An 8,066-nucleotide genomic window follows, 5' to 3' on the forward strand; every position below is an offset into this window, starting at 1 on the left:
TAGATATCATGTTGAACGGTACATATTGAATGTTTGAACTTTGAAAGTGGAAATATATATTCATAGTATAGACCAAAATGCGCTATACATAATCGTAGCCTCACTCTATAAATAATATCGTCAACTTAGTTGAACTTCTAAATCTATCAACTTGCATTATAAGATGTTGTATAAGATGTTTCGCAACTGATACTCATGCTAATGTTTTTTTTTTGATAAAAGTGGTTTAAAAACCACCAGTTTCATTAGAAACTAATTGATCATACAAAATGTGTCTTAGGGCTGTTACTAGTCAGCCAATCAAATCAAACTGATTATCTAAGCAACAAAATAATACTCTGGTTGTTAGGCAATCACAGCACAGCAGGTACTTAGAGTATTACATAAAGCAAGAGATTCATCATTTAGCAAAGTCTAGATATTAGAACTAATAGGGAGGTAACTAGTTGGCTATAGAAGAGCTGGCATGAGATGAAGAAGCAGTTGGGTTAGAGGATTGCAAATAGGCTGCATCTGCTGCATCCAAATCATCTCTGTCTCTAAGGTAATCCAGGAGGTCTGAATCCTCTAACCCAAGATAGGGATTTTCCTTGGAAACCCAAGAGCTATTGTCCTCCATGGAGATATCGGTCTCCGAGAGTATTATAATTGAACCTGCTTGATGCAAATTAGTGACATCCATAAGTAACCTCATGCTAATGCTTAACTTGCATTATCAACTTTATAATTATAATAATTCCGAGCAACAAAAGGCAATCACTCAATTGAGAAAGCTTTATTAACTAACATTTTCCTAACTCGTAGATAGACTGAGCTATTAAAAATAAGAACCCAAAATTTCCTCGTTAAAAAAAAGTCTTCCTTTTTTTTTTTTAGCCTACGTGTACTTTAAACAATCAATTGATATTAAAAGTAGTATCCATTTATACGCTACAAAAACGGCTAAATATTTGTACACAATACGTTACAACTAACAAGCTATGAAAGTTAAACCAAAATCAATAAGATTCAAAACCCCCCCTCAACCGGAGCTAAATACAAGTACAAATCCTTGATCTATCGTCTCGCCCCAATCAAATTCAACATTTTTTTTTGTGTCAGATATTTTGTTTAGACACTTAACCATGTGTTACTGTGGGTCCACATGCTATGCGGCCCCCTCTTTTCTTTGCTCGAATTTCAGAAGAATAAATGAAATAGTTACAATAATTATTCTTCCATTTTGCTATCATCTTGATCCCCATTCTCTGTGGGACCCGCTTCGTCAGTACCATTTTGGTTGTCAGGTAACTCCTCAACTGGTCTGTATTGGTTCATCATTTGCATCTGAAAGGAAAAATGACGAAAAGATTTAAGGTCATATGATACATAACGACATACACATGGCAAGCACAGGTTATAGAATAATTCGCCAAATTGTAAAGAATAAACACCTTTTCTTGTCCATTTTTTAAAGCTATTTTGTGACACTTACCATTAATCGGTGAAAATCTCCCAACAGGGGATATAATCCGCAAAAGCTCTACATGTGTTATTTTGGAGGAAAGGAAAAAGAAAAAAAGAGGACGAGCAAGGCTATCTATATTTTCAAAATTCAATGATGAGAACCGTTCAACATGATCTTCATATAATAAGGTATTTGGAGACCAAATTTTACATTTTTTGAATTATTCTACTAGTTTTCTAAAGGTAGAAATTCACTAATTTCAGATGATCCCGAATCTTTAGAACAAATAATTCCATCTATCTAAAAAGATAGTAAAAAAAAAATCAAAAAAATGTAAAGTTTGGTCTCCAAGTACATTTCCGGTCTATCTTGGAAAGAGGTGTCGTCTCTTGCGAGTTCAAACCGAGCTTGTCTGGCCTGTACGTAATAAGAGCCTGAAGGTGGCTTGCAACTCAAAGCACTGCTCAAAAAGGGCCAGCCTGAAGAACAAGTACAGCCCCAGAACACGTACAACTCTTAATGTGTTCGACCATTTGGAGTTGGTCCAGTCCGGCAGACGGAAGGAATACATTGCCTGGACATCTTTCTTTGCATTCAGCAGTTTGAGAAAAACCGATATGTACTCGGAGACCAAGTCGTCGTTTCCTTGAGGAAAGAATTTTATCACCCAGTCATAGCCTCCCACTGTGAAGCGCTCCAACAGGATGCTGATCCTGGTGTTGAAGCTTTCGACAACGGAGTAGTCTGCTATATCAAAAAATTCCGACCCGGTGACGAACTCCTGGGCCGTTGTGATTAATGGTTGTTAGAGCAAAGCTTAACTGATGAGAAGGGCTGATATTTAGAGTTGTTAGTTATACTGATCTTGAGCACTTGTTGGATGAATTCATTAGTTTGCAGATAGATCTTGCATTTATAGATTTTCATAGGATATTGGATATTATGAGATTTTCATAGGAAAATTGGCTATTTGAAACATTTCAATGGGCACACTAGAAATTTTCCCCAAAAAAGAATTAACAGGAATGAATATGAACTAGGCCAGAGAGTCATCCACGAGAAATAACAGGAATACAATATGGGCCTTTAGACAGCCCAATTGAAAAGGCGTGGATATAACATGAAAAGGATTGTTGCAGTTGGAGCTACTGGAGAGAAAAATTAATCCTTGGTATTTTATTTCTATGAATTTCTTTAATTTTCGCTGTAATTTTAGGATTACGGTTAGGATGTGAGGGAAATAAATACCATGATTTGAAAAATCAGCCGAGTCCAATCGAGTTGACTGAGAACTATATTTGTCAATTTTCCTCGGCATTTAACCAAACTTTTCCATTCTCAAATTAAATTATTTTATAAGCAATTAGTAGTACGTACCAATATATAAATTATTTAGCGAAATAACTTGACTCATGAGTTTTTTTTTTAGTAGAAACACGTTTCATACTAACACATAAAAATTGCAATATTTTTTACGTTTTAGTTCTTCAGTTTGATAAATACATATATATATGAGAAAGGGGAGGTAGTACAATTGACTAGAAAAATGTTCTAGACTTGTTATACCCAAAGGTCGAGAGTTCGATTTCCCCTCACGAAACTTGGTAGCTACTACCAAGTTTTCAAAAAAAAAAAAAAAGATAAATACATATATATGCTGGCGAAACGTTGATAAAAATTGGAATTTTTTTTTTAACTTTGTAGTTCATAAGTTGTATTAATTTTATTATCTAGTTTTATTACTTTTTAGTTCTTCAGTTTTTAACGAAATATAAGATATTGGATTAATTTCAAATTGACAAAAGGTAAAAACTACTCCTTAATTTATATATATGGGCTAGGCCATTTAGGTCAGCCGCCACATCCTCGATCACCTCACCCCACTCTATTCACCTCTCTTAGACATTATCTGATTCTTTTGTCAAATTCAAACTGAAATTGAACCTCGGCTTCAAAAAGAGTCAATAAACATGTTTTACTCTTTATAGGTCTTATTTTTGACACAACACTCTCCTCTCTCCGTACTATACCTCCTTGAACAGAGAGGAGAATGAGAGAGAGGGAAGGGACCAAAACTGATCTGATCTGAGAATGGTATCGTCGGAGCTCAGAGCATAGAGTTTTATCTCAATCGGAGCGCACCAGTGAGTAGATGCGGTCGTTGTCGAAGTGCAGTAGCGGTTGAAGAAACAGATCCAGTCATGAAACAAGATAGAGATTAAATTCTAAAATTGAGTATATGAATATAAATATTTACTTTTATATATGTTATATGTGAAGATAGAATTTATGGTTTAATTTATAAATATTTTTTTCTTACTAATATATTTATTACTGTGGGAATAACTGGGGATTTCAAAAATTTTGAGGTAAATCTGTAGTTTTATAGAAGTAGGTTTGAGGAACTAAAGTTACTTTTATTGAAAAATCTGATATCTGATGAGTCATATTTAGGGCTGCAAACGAATCGAACCGAGTCGAACTTATTTTAGTTTGAGTTCGGTTTGAATTAATTTCGAACTAAGTTTGATTTGAATTAATTTCGAATCGAATTTTTTACGAACTCAATTTCAAATCTTTTACGAACTTTTTTACAACAAGGAAGAGTGATCGTAGTCGCCAAAAGCGAGAGGTGAAAGTCGTCTAGAGTTTTAAAATTGAGATTCGAACTAGAATAGTTTGTGAACTTTGAGATTCGAACTAGAATAGTTTGTGAACCTATTTCGAACGAACCAAGTCCAGTTTGAATTTGATTTGAATTAATTTTGAATTATTTCGAATCGAATTTTTTACAAACTTTTTCAAATCAAACTCGAATCGCATCACGAACTACAAATTTTTTGTGCAGCCCTAGTCATATTGTTTTGTTAATGAAGTTACTTTTATTAATTATTGTTGTTGTTGTTTTCTAACAAAAGCAGAAAGCAAACAAATCAAAAACAAAAAAGTATATTTGAAGTAAAAAGTAGGGGTTTACACTATTAGTTCACGCAAGAAGACGACAATTAGCAGCTAATTAAAGATCTCGGGGAGTGAACTGTGGATCTTGTTCCCACAGCTTTGAGATTCTCCATTAATGTAAACAATTTATAAAACAAAGATCGATGTAGTAAATATTAGATCCTACCTGTACGTATGAAACCGTATGCATTCCATGTGCTACAAGAAATGTGAAGTACTTAAAGGTAGAAATTGCTAGTTGAGCAATAAATCAATTATACATACAATATGTCAATATAAATAAAACTAAAATCTATCTACTCACAATTTTAACAATTCTTTCTTAATGAAGTAAAACTTTAAATATATAAAAAAAACAAAAAAAAAATGTTGTTAACCTTATATATATGTCGAACATTAAATGTTGTATTGTAAAACTGTTATTCGATATTCCATTAGATCCCTTTAAATATTGTATTGTAAAAATTTAAATGGCTTATGAACAGTGAAATTAACTTGCATTAAGTTAATTTGATCATGTTCATGTGCATAATGCACATAAAGTATAGATCACCTTATATATATTGATGACTCTTATGATCAAATTCGGATCATATATAAGATCCTGAGGGGTAAGAGGTTGGCAGGAGTATCACTGGGTCTTGTATTCATGCATGCCATAAATGATTCCAAGTTTCGAACCATCATGCAACTTCAATTAGAATGCATTCATAGTCTCTTCGCTCATGTAAATTGGATTTTTAGCAAACTCTATCAGTTTGGACATATATAATTTTTCAAAATTTTTTTTTTTGCTCGTAGACCATGAATCCAATGAAATGATCTAAATATACAAAGTGATTTCAAGATCTCAATTTGAAAACTCGTTCAATAATACAAAAAAAAAAAATTAAAAATAGAAGTTAAATCAATATTACCTACAGCCAAGGTTAACAACCAGGAAGCAAATAATGAAAAAATGACTAGATATGTTAAATTTTTGATGGATTACAATTACAACAAAGGTTTTCTTAGAAAGAAATAAAAGCCGTTGCTTTAATTTTTCCTCGTGAGTTGATAAAGCTCTCCGAGATATATATGATGTTATAATAGTGGAACTAAGTTAAATTAAGTTTATTTGATAATTAGGTTTGATGAGATAACTTTCTCAAAAAAAAAGGTTTGATGAGATAAATAAATTAATTTTAATAAATAATAAATGTATATATACACATTAATTTTTATTATATTTATCCAAAAAATTTGGGGGTTGAAACATAATTTACAAAAATTCCTACATGAATTTTATATTGTTTCCTAGGTGCCTCAGAGTTAGAGAGGTCATGATTTGTGATCAGTTCTATTTTTTATGATACTTATCACGTATATAACAAGTCCTGTTGTATTTTTGGCCCAGCCCAATAAAATTTAATAACTCTTTTAATGCATAATGACTATACCTCCTAGAAATTAATAATTTGTTAGAAATTCTCTCATCTCCAAATATAACATATAGTTATGAAGGAGTCTGAAAGAGAAGCACTAGTGTAAAAACTGGAATCAGAATCGGCCTATTTGGATCGGTTATATGAGCCAACCGATCCTAAAAGGTATTTGAATCGGTTTTCTTAAAAAAACCGATCTTAAAAACTATTCAGATCGGGTTTTATTGTCAACCGATCCTGATTTATGAACTATCGGGATCGGTTTTTTGTTAGAACTGATCCTGATACTATCAGGATCCGTTATTCTAAATAACCGATCTTAATAATTCAACTATCAGGGTCGGTTGTTTATAAAACCCGATCATGATAGTATCAGGATCGGTTCTAACAAAAAACCGATCCTGATAATGGAAATATCTCAAATAAATCTTATTAATTGAAATATATCATAAAATAACATCTGGATCGGGTCTATACATAATAACCGATCCAGATAGCTTAAAAATACATCTAACAAATTAAAATATATCAGAAAATAGCATCTGGATCAGTTCTGTACATAATAACCGATCCTGATAGTATCTGGATCGGTTTTATTGCTAAAAACCGATCCTGATAGTCTCTGGATCGGTTTTATTGCTAAAAACCGATCTTGATACTTTTTTTTTTTTTAAAGAACCAACTTTGAAAAAAAAAATAGTATTAGAATCAGTTATTTCAAATAACCAATTCTAATACTATTTTTTTTTTTTTGCTAATACTACAGCTTACCACTCAGATCTGAGACAAACTAAGAACTATTAATAGGAAACTATAGCTTACAAATATTAACAGTACGTTAATCTTTATTGTCTGTATCTCATATTCAAGTAATTATGCAAACAGAAGCTTGTTTTATATGTATATCTTAATTTGTTGCATCCATGTGCCATTTCGCGAGATAGTAAATATTACTTTAGTAGAATTTTTATGACTTAGCAATTTTAACATAACAAAAATATTATTTCTTCACCATAATGATGGAATATACGAATTATATATGTATATTAATTTAATTTTATATTCTAATGAAATAATAATTTATTGAATAACATATTAATTTTTCACAACATTTAAATTACGTATCCGAATTTTATCTATATTTGTGTTCGTATCTGGTTAATATCCGATATGTATTTGTATATATCTAATATTCGTTCACATCTATCTAATATTCAATTTGTACCTTATCCAAAAAAATAAAAATATATATGGATATAGTTTTATCACAATCGGATTTGATCCATTTGCACCCGTAGCTATATATATGTATGTAATATTTTCAGCAATAAAACCCGGTGCTAAAAAAATAAAAATATAAAGTGTTGAATGTCTTACATCTGCCTCGGTTTATTATAAAATTGGTTATAACTGACTCCCAATTGATTTTTACAACTTTTCATATAGAAAATATTCTAAGATTTTGACTTGAATTTTACTGGAAAATCTCAATTGAAAAAGGTGACAGCTATAATTTTTTAGTCTTACTGCATATATTGAAGAATTTGATGATATGGAGCAATAATCGGGACAAACCGAGCCTGACGGAGATGCCAAACTATAATCGACCGAATCAACTAAATTAAACAAATGAAATTAAACAAATGAAGTAGACCTCGAGATGTGCCATTGATTTGACTAGTGAATTAAATATTCAAATAAGCAGCTGCCAATGCATGCATCTCAGATGTACGTAGGGGTGTTCAAACGGTTCGGTTTAATCGGTTTTGGATCGAACTGAATTAGTTCGGTTTAAACGGTTCGGTTATTTCGGTTTATTGGATCGGTTTGGTTGGTTTTTCAAAACCGAATTATAACTTCGGTTCGGTTCGGTTCGGTTTGAAAATTTTCAAAACTGAAATAACCGAACCGACCGAACTTTCATATAATATGAATTTGATCTGAACCACCTTGGTTTATTTCTTAATCAATTGCTTTAAATACTTGATTTATTTCTAAATAAATTAGTTTATTTCTTAATATACTTCGGTTTATTATAAATCAATTGTTTTAAATAAAAAAAATAATATATTTCAGTTTGAACTGAACAAATCGAAATAAAATTTCGGTTCGATTGCAATGCTAATTCGGTTCGGTTCGATTTTATTTTTAAAACCGAATTCTAACTTTAATTTGCCAAGTTCAATTCAGTTTCAACCGAACCGAACCGATGAACACCCCTAGATGTACCTCGA

This window comes from Carex rostrata, chromosome 5 (genome assembly GCF_964058835.1).
Source record: "Carex rostrata chromosome 5, lpCarRost1.2, whole genome shotgun sequence".
NCBI classification, from domain to species: domain Eukaryota; kingdom Viridiplantae; phylum Streptophyta; class Magnoliopsida; order Poales; family Cyperaceae; genus Carex; species Carex rostrata.